Here is a 21,280-nt window from a genome sequence, read left to right as displayed (position 1 = left end):
CTCTCTCTCTCTCTCTCTCTCTCTCTCTCTCTCTCTCTCTCTCTCTCATTATCCTTGAGCCCTTGAGCTTCATATTAAATCCTAATGTTGAAAAATCACTGTGAGGATTTAATGTTGTTATGTTCTTTTCTTTCAATCTACTCATTACAAAAGAATGGAAATTCTCAAATATTAAAAAGAAATTGTGATCTCATTGACTTTGAAATTCCCTCTAAACATGCAGATTACAACCGATACATGTCTTTATGGTTCTTGTCCCTGTCTTCCCAAAAATTCACCAGAAAGCGCTCACCCAAAGTACTGGTGACCTTCTTCCATTTTTCCAATGTAATCATGTACCAGTGGAAAACTTCATTCCTATCTATTATGTCTCATTCTTATCACATTATCTCCATATCTTTCTATCTTCCTATCCCTTGGTAACATCCTTTACTCATTTTCTTCTTTGAAGTTCCTCTTTGACAGCACCCCACTCTTTTTTTGTTTGTTTGTTTCTTTGTTTTTGCCTTATGGAGGGCAATTGGGGTTAAGTAACTTGCCTAAGGTTACACGGCTAGTATTTTTGTGTGGGTGTTAAGTGTCTGAGGCCGCAACTGAACTCATGTCCTCCCAACTCCGGGGCTGGCTCATTACTCACTGAGCCCCCTAGCCGCCCTGCACCACACTCTTAAATATTATTTGCTTAAGGGAAGTCTTTTTTTAAACTACTTTTTACTTTTCAACATTCACTTTTATAAGATTTTGAGTTCTAAATTCCGCCCTTTCTTCCCTCCTCCCTTCCCAAGACAGCATGCAATCTCATAAAGGCTATACATGTACAGTCACATTAAACATATTTTGACATTAGTGATGTTGTGATAAAAGAATTTTTTAAAAAAGGGAAACTAAAGAGAAAATATTATGCTTTGATCTGAATTCAGACTTAGCTTTCTCTGAATGTGGACAGTATTTTCCATCACAAGTCTTTTAGAATTGTCTTATATCATTGCATTGCACTGCTGAGAAGAGCTAAGTCTATCAAAGTCTGTCATTACAAAATGTTGCTACTACTGTGTAATATGTTCTCCTGGTTCTGTTCACTTCACTCAGCATCAGTTCATGTAAGTCTTTCAAGGTTTCATTTTTTTTCTGAAATCTGCCTGCCCATTATTTCTTATGGAAAAAAAATAGTATTCAATTGCTTTCATCTACCAAAACTTGTTCAGCCATTCCCTAACTGATGGGCATTCACTCAATTTCCAATTCGTTGCCACAAAAAAAGAGCTGCTATAAATATTTTTGTACATGTAGGGTCCTTTTCTCTTTTTAATGATCTCTTTGGGATACAGACCTAGTACTGGTATGGTAAAGGGCATGTGTAGTTAAATAGCCCATTGGGCATAGACTTCAAGGACATCTTAACACATTTACAAATGAGCTAATTTAAGACTTTAGGATTAAAGGCATATTTATCATGGATAGAAATGGACATGTTTTGACTGGAGCAATATCTTAGTTAAGAAAAATGGTCAAGAATTTAAAATTTCCCATATTAATCAGGAGAAAGAAACACATAGTTTGAAATAATTTTAGAAAGATATTTCCTTGGACATTTGCAAAAGGAGGAAAGACAGAAGAGTGACCCACACCCTGACAACCATTAGGTTTGCTTTATGTAGGGATTTTGAGCAGAGTGTACTCATGGACTCACATATTAGCTAGGAGAATGCTTCACCAAGGCATTTGAAGACTTCACTAGATGGAATAGGCACGTGAGAACAATTTGTTCCAATGGCCATGAAACTGACTGAAGCAGGTGCTATGGAGTGCTTAGAACTTGGTAAGACATCAAAGACACCAAGGTCATCCACTACATACTGGCCCATTGCCAATTGTCCTGATTTTTCTTTTGTTTTGGAGAGGGGAAGGCAAGACAATTGGGATGAAGTGAGTTGCCCAAGGTCACATGGCTAGTAAGTGTTAAGTCTCAGAGGCCAAATTTGAACTCAGGTCCTACTGACTCCAAGACCAGTGCTCTATTCACTGTGCCACCTAGCCACCCCAATTGTCCTGATTTTTGCCTTGCCACTACACTTCAATCACTCTGGAAGAGAGAGTGAGGTTGAAGAATTTGTTTAACTCTGTCTTACTTAAAACCAATTCACACTCAAGTCAAGGCAAGTTCCATTGATATGTATGTGAGTAAGCATAGACATTCAAATTTGGGCAACCCAAAGCAAAAGCCCAAGCTCTGGATAAGCATATATTAAGCCCAAACTCTATATGGCTGCTCTTTTTTTATTTTAATTTTTAGTTTTTTATTATTATTATTAGTTAGATTTCTTTTTTCTTTTTTTATCTTTTCCCCTCTTTTTTATTTTTTAGTTTACATCGTTCATTTCCACAAGATTTTGAGTTACAAATTTTCTCCCCATTTTTCTCTACCAACCACCCCAAAACAGTGATCCCACTGAATATCTCCTCCCCGCAATCTGATATCTACAATATCTTCCCCCATACTCCCTCCAACTTTTCAGTAAGACACAGTGGATCTCTATGCCCCAGTGCCTGTATATTTCATTTTCTAATTATATGTAAAATAATAATAATAATATATATACTTTTAAACATTTGATTTTAAAACTTTAAATTCCAGATTCTTTCCCTTCCTGCCTTGTCACCCACCCCCATTGTGAAAATAAGCAATTCAGTATAGGTTGTACATGTGTAGCTATAAAAAAACATTTCCTTGGTGGATATATTGTGAATGACTGACTATATTTCACTCCATCCTATCCCACCCCCCACTTGTTCTATTCTCTACTTTGAACCTGTCCCTTTTCAAAAGTGGGTGCTTCCAACTTTCCTTCCACCCAGCTTGCCCTTCCATGCATCATCCCCCCTCTTGTCTCCTTCCAGCTCTCCTGTAGGGTGAGATACCCTATTTAGTGTGTATGTCATTCCCTCCCTAAGCCAAATTCAATGAGAATAAGGTTGACTCATTCCCTTTTACCTTCCTCTTCTTCCCCTCCACTGTAACAGTTTTCCTTTGCCTCTTCTATATGAGATAATTTACCCCACTCTGTCTATCCCCATCTCCTCACATTATATTCCTCTCTCACCTCTTAATTTCACCTTTTAAGTATCATCCCTTCCTATGCAATTGGTCCTGTGCCCTCTATGTATACATGTAGACATATATACACACTCACATATATATTCATATTCCCATATACCCTCCCATATAGACATATATATATATATGTATGTACACACATACACAAATACACATTTCTATTCCCTTCAACTATTCTCATGCTTTGAAAAGTTTCATAAGTTAAAATTATCATTTTTCCATGTAGGAATCTAAATAGTTCAACTTTGATAAGTTCCTTATGATTTCTTTTCCTTGTTTATCTTCCCATGCTTCTCTTGCTTCTTGTATCTGAATGTCAAATTTTCTACTCAACTCTGTTTTTTTCATCAAGAATGCTTGAAAGTCCTCTATTCCACTAAATGACCATATTTTCCCTTGAAACATGATACTCAGTTTTTCTGGGTAGGTGATTCTTGGTTTTAATCCCAGCTCCTTTGACCTCCAAAAGATCATATTCCAAGCCCTTTGATCCCTCAGTATAGGAGCTGCCAGATCCTTGTGTTATCCTAATTGTGTTTCCACAGTATTCAAATTGTTTCTTCCTGGCTGCTTGTAATATTTTCTCCTTGATCTGGGAACTCCGGAACCTGGCTATAATATTCTTAGGAGTTTTCTTTTTGGGATCTTTTTCAGGAGGTGATCAGTGGATTCTTTCAACCTCTATTTTGCCCTCTGGTTCTAAAACATCAGGGCAATTTTCCTTGAGAATTTCTTGAAGTATTATTTCTAGGTTCTTTTTTTTGGTCATGACTTTCAGATAGTCCAATAATTTTTAAATTATCTCTCCTGGATCTATTTTCCAGGTGAGTGTTTTTTCCAATATTTCACATTGCCTTCTATTTTTTTCATTTGTTTGGATCTGTTTAATAGTATCTTGATTTCTCCTAAAGTCACTAGGTTCCATTTGCTCCAATCTAATTCTGAAGGAATGATTCTCTTCGGTGAGCTTTTGAGATTCTTTTTTCATCTGGCAAATTCAGCTTTTTAAGGCATTCTTCTCCTCATTGCCTTTTTGAGCCTCTTTTGCCATCTGAGTTAGTCTATTTGTTAAGGTGTTATTTTCTTCAGTCAGGTTGTTGACTCTTATTTCTTAATTTTCTTCCATCCTTCTCATTTCTCTTCCCAATTTTTCCTCCACTTCTCTTATTTGGTTTTCAAAATCCTTTTAAAGCTCCTCTATGGCTTGTAACCAGCTTGCATTTTTCTTGGGATCTTTTGATGCAGTAGTTCTGACTTCACTGTCTTCCTCCTGTTCCATGCTTTGATCCTTTTTGTCCCCAAAATAGGAGGGTAAAGTTGGGTTGCTCTGTTTGCCTTGCTTCCTTTGCTTGCTCATGTTGCCACTCAATTATTTGACTTTTGAGCCTTTTGCCACAGTACAACTCTGCTAAGAGGAAGGCGAGCTTCGTCCCAATTGCTGTTTTTTTTTGTTTTTTGTTTTTTTGCAGCTACTGGATCTATTAGTTGGGTGTCATCTCTGAAGCTTCCACATGCTCTCTGGCAAACTGCTCACAGACCCCAGGACCTCTACCCTAGACAGAAATCTAGATCCAAGCAGGTTAAAGCAAGAGTGATCATCCTTCAGGATTGTCACTTGGTCCCCCTACAATCTGCAGGCCTGGGGCTCTGAAGCAGCCACATGGCAGGTGGCTGCATGCCTGTGGATCCTCAACTGCTTCTTGCTCCAGAGGCCAAGGCCAGACTGCCCTCCCAAATTCCCTGTCCCCACAAAGTCTACCCTGACTTCTCACTTTGTCTTTGGCATCTATGTGTTGATAATTCTGGAAAATGCCACTGCTGCTAGTGATCTAAAGTCCCTCCAGCCAGAGGCTGGTCAGGCCTTCCTGAGACTAAAACTTCTGGCTCGTGCAGGGCTGGGCTTGGCTGCCAGAGCATGGACTGGGCACACAGAACGCTGTGCTGGCCACTTCCTGCTGGCCTTCTGGGCTGTCTTCAGCAGGAGGTTAGCTTCTCTCTGTCATTTTGTGGGTTCTGCAGCTCCAAAGTTTATCTAGAGTCATTTTTTTACATGAATTGGAGGAGGTGGGAGCCAGAGCTTCAGGGAAGTCCTATTTCTACTCTGCCATCTTGACTCCACTATGTAGCTGTTCTTATTGGACTTCAGGGATTTGGAAGATACCAAGGTGTTCAATATAATGTTTGCTCTGGTGGACATTTTTTTTTCCTTCTGAGGTTAGTACGAAGTTGTCTAAATTTTGTTCACCTGGTCTAATACAATATGTTGTCTTTCTTTAAAAATTGTGGGTTAAAATGCCAATTATAAATGATCCAGCTTTCTGTTACTTTTAGGAGTTTATATCTTTTTGTGAATAAAATAAAGGTAACTTGAAATAGCTTCAGAAGGTTCAATTTGTTATGTAGTAGTTGTAAGAGCTTTGTTTTGCTCAACTAATCATAAAACACAAAATTGATGAGCCAAACGTGCCTAGGTTTGTCAAGATATTGTTCAACCATGAACACTAATTTGTCTAGGAAATATATTTGTTACTCATTTTCCCATTCCTATAGATTAAAGACTTCCAGATAATGGCTGGCTCGGTGCTGATAAGGAAACTATTTTCAATTTATTTGTTTTTCAAAGCTTTTGCCCTTTTTTAAAATAGTTTTTGACATTTCTGTAGGTAAATGCATGTTATATTGAATGTGATTATACAATGTTTTAAATTTCCCAAAATGTATGCATATAAACATATATGCATACACACATGCACAGAGACACACACATATCTGTAATGGCAATGTAAATTTTAAAGATCTTCCCTGCCCCTAGGCTAAAGTGCACCTGGAGCCTGGGGTGGGAGGCTTGTTTTTCAGTAGATATTTCTTGATTGGCCAGTGAGTCAATAAGATTGTTACATTCTCTGAGCCAGGAGAAGGCTATATAAGCCCTGATGTGTAGCTTTGTTTTGGGGCTCACTTTGAGAAGTGTTCTGTGATTTGATCGGATGAGATTCTGGGAAGCTGTTGTCCAGAGCCCCCTGGCTTTGAAAGCCAGATGTTGTTTGGTATGGATGTAATGGTTGGACTGTTTGGAAATCTGCCTACTTGATCTGTTTCTGTCTTGATAATTCTGTCTGTATATTCTGAAGTTCGGGGTGCTGACCTTTCTCCCCTAAACTAGGTAAGCGATACATATCTTACTGATTAAAGTAAGCTTGTTAACCTATTTTGAGTTGCTTTCCTTTATCAAAGCAGATCCAGGAACCTGTGTTGGCAGCAAATCCTGAGGATGCATGGGGTGCTTGCTGCTACAATATCCAAACTCTCTTTAGTGGATTTTTCAGTCACTTGCAGACCCCAACCTTTCCTACAATACTCTTGAGTTTTTGGCTTTGTTTTTATTTATTTATTTTTAGGGCAATTGGGGTTAAGTAACTTGCCCAAGGTTACACAGCTAGTATTTTTGTGTGAGTGTTAAGTGCCTGAGGCCGGAACAAAACTTGGGTCCTCCTGAGTCCAGGGCCGACGCTCTACTCACTGTGCCACCTAGCCGCCCCTTGGCTTTGTTTTTAATTCTTCTCCATGCTAAATGTGCCCTGTTCCTTCAATCAATCTTCAAATGGCATGGGAATAAGACCCTTCTCCATTGCTATCCTAGAGTACTCTCCCGAGTATCAGTTTTACTTGAATTGGACACAATACTCATGAAGAAATCAGCCTATGGCAGAATACATTTGTAAATCACCTCCCTCTATTCCTGAAAGATATGCCTTTCTTAATGGAGTCCAGCATTAAATCAGCTTTTCTGGCTGCTATGTCACTAGCATTCAGTCCATTAAATCCAACAAATCATTTTCATAATTTCTGCCTCTCCAATCTTGTGCAAGTGATTGTGACTTTTTGTATTAGGGACTTTACATTTAGCTCTATTGGATTTCATTTAGACTAATTGATTTAGACTAATACTGTTATACATCAAAACTTTAAAAAATATTTATGATATTATCCACTGTATTCTGTATCCCTCCCAATTTTGTATCATTTACAAATTAGATAAATAAGCCATCTATTATGTATGGGTAAGAGCAAATGTTCAAGTGCCCAAGTATGAATCCTTTGGATAACTCTACAAGATACTTCCTGTCATATTGACATTAAACCAACACTAGATACTACTTGAGAATGGCCCTCCAACCAACTTGATTCCATCTCATTGCATGATAAGGTCCAAACTCTCAACAAAAATAGTGAGGTATTTTAATTTTGAAAAAAAATCTTAAAAATCTGGGTAATATACAATGTATCTTTAGTATTCCTTTAATCTATAACTTTAGTAATGCTATCTAAAAAACTAAATGGTATTATCACATGGCTTGTTCTATATATTTGTTTATATAAAAAGTACCTCTCCCACTGCTCCCCAATGAGCAATATTTAAAATTAAAGATATATGCTTTATTACATGTAAACATAGCCCAGCAAAACAAAATTCTCACATTTGCTATGTCCAAAAATATATATATATATCTCATAATGCATTTTAAATCTATTGCCACTCTGTAGGAAGGTGAGTGGAATGTTTAATCTTCAGTTCTATATAATCATAATTTTTCATTGCATTGATTATCATTCTAAAGACATTCAAAGTTATTTTTCTTTGTAAGGTTGGGATCATACACATTATTATGGTTGTAATTGCTGAAGTACAATTCCATTCATAGAGATCTTCCCCATTTCCTCTGATAGTGTCCGTTTATTTAATCATTTTTTATTATACCATTCTATTCATATATGACGATTTAGCCATTTCCGAGTAGATGAGTACAGTGTTAATTTCCTTTTGGGGACTAATGTGAAGAGTTGCTCTAAAAAAGAACGAACATTAAAGTCCTTTTCTTTCCGTTGCTCTTGGAGGTATAGTTCTGGTGGTGATATAGCTCCATGAAAGGGCATTCATATTTAATAACTTTTAGGCACTAGTTCCAAAATATTTTGATGAATAGCTGCAAGAATCCCAAACTCCACAAGTGGTTCAACAACATGCTTGTTTTCCTGTTGTCTCACGAACATTTTCCCTGCGTCTCCTCTGTCATCTTTGCCAATCTGATGGGCATGTAGTGGAATGTCAGAGTTTCTTCAGTTTGTCTTAATTGTAATTTGATTTTTTTTTCTCCATAAGGATGTGGGTAGCTTGGATTACTTGCTTTGAAAATTGCTACTTCATGTATCTTTGCCATTCGTCTGTATTGGAAAATAACTCTTAGTTACATAAATTGAATCAGTTCCTTATGTATCTTAAATGTGAGACTTTTATTTTTTTTTAAATTACTCCAAAATTGATTTTTCCCACTTACCTTTTTCCTTTCTAATTTTACTTGTATTGGTGTCAGTGCAAAAAAACTTTAAAAAAAATGAAGTTCTCCATTTTATCTTCTATGATTCTCTCCATCATTTGTTTAGTCAGGAACTTTCCCCTTTTGCATAAATCTGAAAATTAATTCGATCCTTGCTCTTCTAATATACTTGTGATACTTTTATGTCCATCATGTATTGATCTGGAATTTTTCTTGGTATATGATGTGAGATGTTGATGACCTGGTCTTGGTGAGCCCATATTCCTTTTTGTAATCACTGCCTCCCTTTCTAAATGTTCCCTACATTAAAAAAATCATTTGTTCCAGAATAATTTCAATAATTGAAGTCAAGGTCACCAGGCCATAGGGTGCTGACTTTGTTGTATTTCTTTTATGAAAACCATTACATTTTGCCCTTATCCAGGCTTGTGGTATTTCACCTGCTTTATATGTTCTTGATAAGTCAGTCAAAATAGTTCAGCAGTTATATTGGTTGATTCTTTTAGTGCCTGAGGATGTAACCCGTCTTTACCAAGAGCTCTCAATTTTCTAAAGGACAATTAGGTACTCTCTTACTATCTCCTTATTTTTCTTGGACATTAACAAACAGCTAGTTATTTCTCATTCTCCTTTACTGAAAAACCATATGTGTGTATGTATATATACATATATTATTCACATGTATTTATATGTGTCTATGTTTCTATGTATGTGTATATGTATTTGTGCATGTGTGTGTGTGTATATATACATATATATATATGAACAGACATTAAGTGCTTCATTTAAACACCAAGGGAAACAAAATAAAATAAAATAAACCATCCCTGACACTACAGGGAGCTTAGAGCACAGATTCACAGAGACAGAGATGAATAGAGATAAATATTGACATTAAATATACAAGTATAGAGTCAATTGTATAATTTTATAATGACTTATGATATGTATTATGTAATACCACAGGTCAGACATATCTCAGGTTTTGGGGGTTATAACTTGGACTAGACCCCCAAGGAACCTTCCAATTCTCAAATTCTCATGATTTTTATGGTTCTGTTATATATGCATGTATGTGTGTATATGTGTGTATGTACATATATGTTTACACACATGCATAATAACACATGTTAGTCACAAGAACTAACCCCAAAATCTAAAATAGTTTGGGAAGAGATTTCTTAGGTTGTTTAGTAGAAAAAGAGGGATCGAAAGAAGGTGTCGTTCCCTCTACAAGTATTTATGAGGTTACATTATAGAGAGTTCATGCAAGGACATAGGACATTTGCCTAACGGGCCTCACATAGGCAATAGGTAATCTTGAAGAGAAATTTGAGATATTTGTCAGCAGGTAAGTCAGTTGAATTTAGATGGATCCAGAAAAGAGCACTGATTGGGATGCAAGCATTCCTTATCAACGTGCAACTTCCCTGAAGTATCTCCAAGGTCAGCCTAATATTTACGGTAAACTTTGGGGGTTAGACACTACTAATAAAGGACAATTCATAGTATGCAGATATAAATTTAGACATACTTTGTTCAGATATCTATATACATGTCAATATATGTACCTACAATTTTTTCCTTAAGACTAGTCTTTATGTTTGTAAATGATGTGCAATGATTTAATCTTTTTTATTGAGTCACAATAACTCCATGTTTTCATGATTGAATGATGTTGTAAGATCTCCACTAGAATGTTAAACAAGTTCATTCTTTCAGCTTATGATATTTTCATTCAAATGCATTCTGGGGTACCTGGGATCAGAAGGAGAATTAAGTTAAATTGCATGAAGCTGGGGGGTTGCAGAGAATGAGGATATTCAAAGCAATTATGGTTGTCAGCACTTCAAAACAACTATTTAGAAAATAGAAGAGACCTTGGGCGCTAGTTCATCTGGATGCTAATGGATATGGTGGTTGGAGAAGGGAATTAGTGTGTGCTCAGGAGATAATTAAGGCACAGTTGTTAAATGTCACATCTGTTGTTAATAAAGCATATGGTATTGAGATTTAATCTTACACAGATCTGGTGTCTCTTTCCAATACCTAGATGAAGGACAACTTTGAATGGCTTGGTCTTTTAAGAATTTCAGGGGATTTAGAATTCAGAGCCAGATTACAAGATGGATGGAGAGTTGGAAATCCCTTTTGAAGAAGTTTTAATTCATATTGTGGTGATATCAAAAAATAAATTTTAAGCATCTGGGTTTAAAAATATATTTAATTTGAACTGACCTACAAAGAGATAGAATAAGCCAAGGAGGGTAGTAGGAGTTTTTCAAAGAGACTGAGGCACACTTTACTTCATCATTTATAAGAGCTTATTCTAGAATTAAGGAACCTATAATTTAAAAAAATGATTGTAACATTATATAGCCTATAATGTTTTTTGTGGACAAACCTTGACATACTCATATAAATAAGTCTATGTGATCACACAGGAAACAATTTATTTTTCATCTGGTTGCACATTTCCAAGATTTATCATATGTCTTTTTACTCAAATCCTGTTTGAAGATTTTTTTTTTCATAATTCCAACAGTGTGATCATCAGCGTGCCTTGACTAATAATTTGTGGTTAAAATCCTAACATTTTATCAAGATATAAAATCCCTTTTGTCCCAAAGTCTGGAATGGATTGTTGTTATTGTTATGACTCTTGTTCTTTCTAGCTAGCATTTATGTAGTGCTTTCTGTTTTACAAAGAACTTTTCAAATAGCATGTCATTGGAGCCTCATAACAAACCTAGAAGGTAAGAACTACCATTATCCCCATTTTACAGATGAGGAAACAGAAGCAAACTGTAAAGTGACTCTTCCAGGATCATACAGTTTAAGCAGGTATCTGAGGTCAGATTTCAATGCTCTGTCCTCTCAATCAAACACATATTCATGAAATTCCTACCATGTGCCAGGAATTGTAGTAGATTCTAGCCATAACAAACCCCCCCAAAATAAAACAAAACAAACAAACAAAAATATCAGTCCTCTTCATTTAGGGAGCCAATATTCATTCAAAATAACCTTGATATAGATAAATAATAAGAAAATATTTGGAGTGAGGGCATTTGAAACCAGAAGAATCAGAGTAGGTTTAATAGAAGAGATGGCACTTGAGTTTCAGTGCTCAGTACAGTGCTTGGCACATAGTAGGCTCTTAATAAATGTTTATTGACTGGCTGAGTTGAGACTTGATAGAATTTGAGATTCCATGAAGCAGACATGAGAAGGGGTAGAGAGAGACAGCCTGTGTAAAGCCAGAGATTTGGGGGACAGAACACTGGGCATGGGAAATAATAAGCAGGCCACTTGAACTGAAATGTCAACAGCATAGAGAAAAGCAATGACAATAATAGTCCTTTGAAGGACAGCTGGAACTGAATGAACAAGAGGAGAAAGAACTTTCTCTGTCCCCTTCCCAGATTCTTTCATATAAGAGGAGAGTTGTTTCTCTGAAACTAACAGTCGCCATGGTTACTGATTCTGCACACTTTTAGAGCAGTAAAGACTTATGGGAGTGCCACTGAGCTAGGCTGCATGGTTCAATAAGTAAGGGGATCAGCCTTCTAAAGTCACACTGCTGAAATGCAAACCCTGAATCAGTTGCATGGTACCAAATGCTATGGCAAATAAACTTCCCAGAGCTGTGCTTACATTTATGATCACTCCCCAGCCTATTATGAGTTAGCTCAATTGGTTCAATGTGACTTTGATCCCTGGGTATCTCAGTTAGCTTTGTTCCATTCCACTACTCTGTGGTCTGTTTAGACCACAGACTTCATGCCTAAATTTGCCAGCTGTCAAAGTAAATGCTTGCTCTTGGTCACATAGGGAATTGGGTAACAAAACATAGTTGGATCAGCATTGGCACACAGCTATAAAAACAACTCAAACAAATGCCCTCCTGAGCATGGATCAAGTTTTGTAAGAAACGTTATCATAGATGGAAGAAACCAGAACTATGAAGGACCACTGAGGAGTATCAGGCAATTTCTTTACAACATGTGAAACCACTGTCCTTAAAAACAGTCCAGGGTAAGCCTACAAAGACTGTACATTCCAGTTGACTCTCCTTGTGAAGGAAAGTATCTCACAAACTGGATTATGACAGTCACCACTGCACATTTTTGTCCCATTCAAATTGGAACATAGATCAGAGGATAATAGATCTAGAGTTCATCTGATCCCATACACTAAGGAAACTGAGACCTACACATAGAAGTAATGTGGTTTGAGTAAGGTCACTGAAGTAGTAAGCATCACAGATGATATTTGAACCCAGGTTCTTTCACTCCATAGCTTCTTTTGACTGTTCCATAAGTTTAATGGCACAGATGACCCTTAATTTGAGCTTTAAAGGAAGCTAGGTCTTCCTAGGGAAACCTAGGGGAAAATGCCTTAGGTTTTGAAGAAAATGTGATTCGTTTATATAGTTTCAGTATTTAATTAAGTCACCTATGCAAACAGGATGCGTAAGTAAATATCACCTCCTTATTATGTTTCTATATTTCTCTTTTATACAGAACAGCCGTGAGAGCATCAACATTTTAGTTAATCTTTTTAAGAAAACAATTAGCAATGTGGTGGCTTTCTTCACATTTTTCAGTTTGGAATCTTGCAGCCAATTCAATAAGTGTTCAATGACTGACACTTTCTGCTTTATAGAGATAGGCTACTTCCACAAACCCTGAATGAGATTCTCCATCACCCTTAGAGACATTTATATACAGGAAATAGAGCATGGATGTAATCCTCTGGAGTGGTGGTATTTTGTTTGAGATGATTTGCTCCATGCTCTGTTTCACCCATCCTGAAAGTCAGTTATTTTAATTCAACAGATTTATGTCTTATACTTTTCTCCCTATTAAGGTTTAGCAACTTTAATTCCAAAGATTTGTTCTGCCTCTGTTTCCTTTTTTCACCTTCACCTCTGAGATTACATAGTCATAGTTTAATACAATTTTGCTTCACATGGGAACACCCATGAACAAGTCTATTTAACTTTATTTTAAAAGGCTAATTACTGGATATCTCTACCTTTATTTTAAAATTTACAAGAAGATGCAGGTAAAGAGGAAATCATGAATTTATTGGTTTTAAATTATTTTACTTCATTAAATATTTAACAATTACAATTAAAAAGCATTTAACACTATTTAAAAAAACTGTTCCAATTATTCTCTCTCCCTCCTTCTATTCCCCCTCTTTGGGAAAGCAAATCATTTGATATTTACTATACATGTGAAGTCATTTAAAACATATATCCATATTAGTCATGGGAAAGAAAACAAAATTTAAAAAATAAAAAGAAAGAAAGTGAAAAAAGTATGCTTTCTCTGCATTCATAGTTCAATTCTTTCTCTTGGAGGTGATAGCATCTTTCATTATGGGTCCTTTGGAATTATCCTGGATCATTGTCTTCATCAAAGAACCTGTCTTTGACAGTTGATAATCCTTACAATATTGCAGTTACTATGTATAACGTCCTGGTTCTGCTAGCTTTACTTTGCATAAGTTCATATAAATCTTCTCAGGTTTTTCTGAAACCATCCTGTTTGGCATTTCTTAGAGCACAACAGTATCGCATTACAGTCATATCCCACAACTTGTTTAGCCATTCCCCAAAAGATAGACATCTGCTAGATTCCCAATTCTTTGCTATCACAAAAAGAGCTGCTATACATATTTTGGTATAAGTAATTCTTTATTTAGTAGACCTATATTAGGTCTATATTTAGTAGACCTAATAGTAGCATTTCTGGGTCAAAGTGTATGCACAATTTTATAGTCCTTTGGGCATAGTTCTACATCATCTTCCAGAATGGTTGAATCCATTCACAACTCCACCAACATTGCATTAGAATCCTAAATTTTGCACATTTCCTCCAGCATTTGTCATTTTTCTTTTCTATCATGCTAACCAATCTGATAGGTGTGAGGTAGTACCTCAAATTTGTTTTAATTTGCATTTCTATAATCAGTAATGATTGAAAGTATTCTTTCATATAACGAGAGGTAGCTTTGGTTTCCTCTTCTGAAAACTGCTTCTTTATATGTTTTGAACATTTATCAATTGATGAATGATACATCTTAGAAATATTACTTAGCTCTCTATATATTTTAGAAATTAAGCATTTATAAGAGAATCTTGCTATAATTTACCCCCCCCCCAGTTTTCTGATTTCTTTCTAATCTTTACTGCCTTGGGTTTATTTATGCCACACCTTTTTAAATTGATGTAATCTATATTACACATACCTTAAGGTTCTCTAACTCTTTTTAGCCATAAATTCTTCCCGTAACCATCAATCTGAAAGGCAAAATTTTCCATGCTTCCCTAATTTGTTTGTGATATCACTCTTTATATCTAGATCATGTAACCTTTTCTAACTTGTCTTCATTTTTAAGATAAGTTATTTGAACAATGTGAGATGCTGGTCCATGCCAAGTTTCTGCCAAACTTCTCTCTAGATTTCCTGCCAATTTTTGACAAACTATAAGTTCTTAAGTTCTTATCCCAAAAGTCTGAATCTTTGGGTTTATCAAATACTACATTTAATGCTGTGTATTGTGTATCTAACCTGTTCCACTGATCGATCATGCTATTTCTTAGCAAGTATAAGATTGTTCTGATGATTACCACTTTGCAATACTGTAATACAGGTTGAATTTCAGTACTGCTAGGCTACTTCTTTCACATTTTTTCCATTGGTTACTTCTTTTTATTCCTGATGAATTTTGTTACATTTTTTGTAGTGCTCTCTCTCTCTCTCTCTCTCTCTCTCTCTCTCCCTCTGTCTGTGTCTCTCTCTGTCACTCTGTGTCTCTCTGTCTCTCTCTGTCTTTCTCTCTCTATGTATATATATATATGTGTGTGTGTGTGTGTGTGTGTGTGTGTGTTAGATTTTACTTTATGTGTGAATTATTTTATAATTGTGTTAATATAGCTCGTGGATTTTCTTGGCAGTTAGACAGACTGCCAAGTATTTTGTATCATCTGGAATTATTTTAAATGGAATTTCTCTTTCTTTCTCTACTTGCTGGAGTTTGTTGACAATGTAGAGAAATACTGATGAATTACCCTGAAACTTTGCTGTTTTAGTTTTCAGGATTTCCAATTTGGTGTTTAATTGGTGGTTTTTAATTTGTTTTTTTTTTTAATTTTTTTTTAATTTGCATGTCCAGCTCATTGATCTGTTCTTTCTCTAGTTTATTAATGCTAGAATTTACAGATATAAATTTTCTATAAGTACTACTTTGACCATATCCCAAAAATTTTATATGTTGGCTCATTGTTGTTTTAATTCTCTTTAATGAAATTATTGTTTCTATGATTTGTTCTTTAACCCACTCATTCTTTAAGATTAGATTACTTAATTTCCAATTAACTTTTAATCTATGTTTTCATGATCCTTTTATTGAATGATCTTTTTATTGCATTATCATCTGAAGAGGATTAATTTAATTTTTTTTTGCTTTTCTGCATTAGTCTGTGAGGATTTTATGCCCTAATACATGGTCAGTTTTTGTGCAAGTATCATGGACAGCTGAGAAAATGTAACACTCCTTTCTATTCTCCTTTAATTTTCCCCAGAGATATGTTAAATTTAACTTTTCTAAAATTCTATTAATTTCCAACTTTTTTCTTGTTTATTTTATGGTCAGATTTACCTAGTTCTAAGAGGGGAAAATTGAGGTTCCCACTAGTAGTAGTTTTATTATTTCCTCATGTAACTCATTTAATTTATCCTTTAAGACTTTGAATACTATGGCATTTGGTGCATATATGATTAGGACTGATTGCTTCATTGTATCTGATACTTCTGTAGAAAAATGAAAATTTTCCATGTATATCTCTTAATTATATCTATTTTTTTATTTTACTTTGTCTAAGATCATGATTGCTACCATTTTTTTAAAACTTAGCTGAATATTTTGCTCTAGCACCTTATTTTTTATACTGTGTCTCCTTTTCACAATTGTTTCTTGTAACCAAAATATTGTTGTAGGCTGGTTTTTAATCCAGTCTGCTAGCCATTTCCATTTTATGGGTGAATTTATACCATTTACATTCACAGTTATGATTCCCAACTTTGTGTTTTTCTTCAGCCCATTTTTCCCTGTTTAAGCATCTCTATTTTTTCCCTATCTTTCCTCAAAACTCTATTTTGTTCTGACTGCTGCCTTCCTTAATCAACCTTCCCTTCTATCAGTACCATGCCACTTTCTTTTATCCCCTCCTCTCATTTATTTGGAGGGGAATGGGGGGAGTAAGATAGATTTTATACCTAACTGATTTTGCATAATTTTGAGTCAATTATGATGAGAATAAGGTTCAAGCTTTGGTCAGACCTTCCACTGCCCGATTTAATGATAAACTTCTTAGAAGTTACAAATATCATATTTCCATATAGGAATGTAAACAGTTTAATTATAATTTCTCTTTCCTATTTCTCTTTTTATTATACTTCCCTTGAATCCTGTGTTTGAATGTCAGTTTTCTTTTATTGAACTCTGATGTTTTCATCAGTAATGCTTAGAAATCCTTTATGTCATTAAATATCTGAAGTATTATACTCTGTTGTGGGTTAAATTATTCTTGGTTGCAATCCTATGTGATAACCTTCCAAAATATCATATTTCAATCCCTCTCATCTTTTAATGTAGAAGCTATTAAATCTTGTGCTATCCTACCTGTGGCTGCTTGATATTTTTTTTTCTCTTTCTGGCTGCTTATAATATTTTCTCCTTGGACTAGGAGCTATGGAATTTAACTATAATGTTCCTGGTAATTTTCATTTTGATATCTCTTTATGGAAATGATGATTGGATTCTTTCAATTTCTATTTTATTTTCTGAATCTTAGATAATCTGGCCATTTTCCTTAATAATTTCTTGAAACATGATGTCTATGCTCTTTTATTGCTTATGGCTCTCAGGTAGTCCAATAATTCTTAAATTACCTCTCCTCAATTTATTTTCTATGTCAGTTATTTTCTAATGAAATATTTCACATTTTATTCTACTTTTTCATTCTTTTGTTTTTGTTTTACTGCTTTTTGAATTCTCATGAAGTCATTAGTTTCCACTTGCAGAACTCTAATTATTGAATTATTCTAATTTTGGAATAAAAAAATTCAAATATCAATTCAATAATCTTTTTGAAATATATAAGAAATACAAGAAGACAATAAGAATATTGTAACAAAAATTGAGAATGAAATATCAATATTAAAACTATAGAGCATCAAAATTGTAATTGACCAGCATCATAGTTTTGATCACTAGAACCAATAAAGCAGATATAGGCCACAAAATTGAGTAGTGATTTTATTACCTTAATTTTTATGCCACCAAGCATCCTCATAATGTCCATAACAATAAAATGAACTTCATGATGGCAACTCTATTAAAGCAACAGACAAAGCAAAGATAGATTCCTGGAACAACCAAAAATAGGTATGTCATTACTCTCTAAGCTTCTCATTCCTTATGAAGAACATTTGGATTGAACTCTTCAGTTCATATTTAAATCATTCTTTTATCTGACTCCTCAAAAGGTCCCTACTCATAAATATTTAAAACTCATGGATATTAAGCTATAAAATGACATGAGAGAATATTTTGTCATTAATATTCCTCCTTCTAGAGACCTGTATTTTTAAACTTTTAGCTATTTTCTTCTTTATCTCTCCCCTCCCCCTGACCAAGGTTTCTTTCTTTTCCATCTCATACTAATCCTGACTCCCATATGATTTCTCTCTTCCTCTCTATTTATTTATTTATATATGTGTATATGTGTGTGTATGCATACATATATATATTATATATATATATATATATATAATATATATATATATATATAATATCTAAACAGGCACCAAGCAAGGATGGAGATGAGATAGGGGCTCTGTTTGGGAAAATGGTTTTTACACAGGTCTAGGCTATTTAACCCAGCTTTGAAAATAGGTTAACACTTTGACCATTTTGAAAATAATTATGATAATAAGAACTATCACAGTAATATCACCAAATTTTTTTGTTGTTGTTGTTCGTAAGTCCTCATCCACTATGGGATGTTAAATGTTTCTTCACTAGACTCAATCAATCAATTTTAAGATGATATGGCCATTTTCTCCCAAGTTTCCAGTCATTTCTACCATGGCAATGAGTTTTATCATTGGTCAGAATTAGCACCAGAGGAACAGATGTCTGCAATGTAATTTTTATCATTTTTTCAACATTTCAAAAATTTTAAATGTGTTAAGACAGCTGAAAAAGATTAAATATTATACAGATGAAGAGTACTGCATCTGAAATGGCTCTGATCCCACCTTGGATAATTATTCCTATGTAATCTTGGGCAATTATTCAATCATTTGCTGAGTGCTCCATATATGCATACATGGTGTTAAATACTTGTGGTACTACAGAAGAAAAAGCAAGCAGTCTCTGCCTTTAAGGAGCTTATATTATTATGGGAGAGACAACATGTAAATAGACACATAAAAGTTACATACAGAGTAGATAGAAGTTAACCTTAGAGGAGATGGCACTTAACCACCATAGGCTTCAGTTTACTCTTATTTAAAATCAAGACTCTACTCTAGGTGACCTCTGAGGTCCTTTCCGATGCCATACCTATGACACAATGATCTTATTAACATATCATACTCTGTCTTTACAATCATTAACCATACCTGTTTTCATTTGTACTTCACCTATGATGAATTTAATGCTATTATGAGACAAGGATTTATGGTCCTTCTCTGTGGAACTTCATCCAGGGAGGCAAATCACAAACTATATATGACTAAATAAATAAGTTTCAGTTAGTTGCCTGAGATGCAGGATGTATACTGACTTATCCAAGATTGTATATCTAGTAAATATCACAAATAGGATTTGAATCTAGTGATTACAGACTCAAGTCCAACACTTGATCAATATGCCAAGGGACATGGCCTTTCTATAAAAATTCAGTGTAATTTTGGAAGCATTTATTAAGGTCCAGGGACAATGCTAGGTGCTGGGGAAATGAATACAAAACTGAAAGTCATTGCCCACTAGAAGCTTACATTACATTAATGACCTTCTTTGTCATAGACTCAAACCTATACTTTATTCCAAAAAGGAAAGACATGTAGTAGAGTTGTTTGGGGGGTGTTAGAATGTTAGTCACTGGTCACTTCAGGAAAATAGTATAATTCTAATCTGAGCATTTCATGCATGCAGACATAGGCCTAGGTTTTCAGGAGCCCTCCAGTCATTCATTTCTGACAATACAGCTGCATGGTTTTAAAAGACTCTGGTGATCACAATACCTTAATAATGAAGAAATTGAGCTACAGAAAGATAAAACATCTTTACTCAGGTCATTTTTAAATCAGTGACAATGTATATAAAAGAATGTCAATACCACAATTCCCTACCTGCAGTTTTGGCTAATTTATCACAGTGCCCTGCACCTCAATTTCTCTTTCCCAAAGTTCTAATGTTTAAAGTTACCATTGTGCATATTCCTTCCGTCAATTTCTCTTGGTATTTTCCAGGCTCTGCCAAGAAAGATTTTCTCCCTTTGTACTGTAACAGAAATCATTACCTGAATCTCAATGGAGATCTGCTAAAGAAGCCAAGATGCAGAAAACTGAGGAGGAATCGAATAGGAAATCAGATTCTCTTCTTTCATTGATATTGATTTGTTTTCATTTAGATCACATTTTCTAACTTCCATTTCCCTAAGTAATTATTTCTACCTATTATACTTCACCATATTTTCTCACTGAATATGGTTTTGATTAGATTATCGAAATCATTTTTTTTCAATAAACAAAATAATAGCAAAACAACACTATAAAAAAGCAAGAGATAGAAGATTTAAAGTAAGCTTTGAAGTCAGGCAGACTTGGGCTGTCTTCTTGTCTCTCAAAAATATTGGCTGTGTGGCCCCAGACAAGTCATTTAATCTTTCAGTTTTCTCAAATGACTCTCTAAGACTAAAAGTCAGACAGCAATTGCTGATCTGCTTTGGTAGAAGTCATTTCCTCATTCAATGGAGTTCCCTACATAGGTTAAATAAAATGTCCAGACCAAAATAATTGTAATAATCTAAAATGAACATGAGCATGAATATGATGTACAAGTAGAATAATGCAGGGATTGGGGAGCAAGTCTCAGGAATATTGGGTTTAATTCCCACCTCTGAAACCTACTATCTGGCAAGACCTTGGACAAGTCATCTGCCCTCTCAGTGACACTGTGAAACTTTCTAAGATTAGATGGAGAAGAGAAGTTGCTATCTGCTTGTGTTAAGGGGATTTTCCAACTAGGAGTACTGCACACCAATAAAATCACAGATATGATCAAAAAATATTGATTATGATAATATTACATTTATCTAGCAATGCAATTCTGCCAAAGAATTTATGAAACTAGTTGGTTTTAATGAAGGGAATGATGAAATAAGAGGCAGGAAAACCTGAGCTTGAATCCTGACTCTGAAACTTCTTGGTTGAGTGACCTTGGGAAAGTCACTTAATGTCTTTTTTGAGTAACACATAAGATAAGATCTATAAAGTGCTTTAGAAAGATTTCAAAATGAAATAAAAATGCTAGCAATGATTGTTGTCACCACCACCATCATCATCATCTTATCATCATTTTTATTGTCTCATTTTTGAAGAACCGAAATAGATACTGCTACTCATTTCAACTTCCATCATTCAGTTTTAACAGTAAAACTTTTAGGATGGCCATGGCTAAATATTTAGCTTTTATCCTGGCATGGCATTCATTTGTTATTTTGCTATTAACAAAAGCGAACTGG

Source organism: Petaurus breviceps, unplaced genomic scaffold (assembly GCF_028583685.1).
Source record: "Petaurus breviceps papuanus isolate PSGF00001 unplaced genomic scaffold, PetGlider_PUasm1.0 173, whole genome shotgun sequence".
In the NCBI taxonomy this organism is placed as follows: Eukaryota; Metazoa; Chordata; class Mammalia; order Diprotodontia; family Petauridae; genus Petaurus; species Petaurus breviceps.
Note: the sequence above shows the minus strand (reverse complement) of the source record.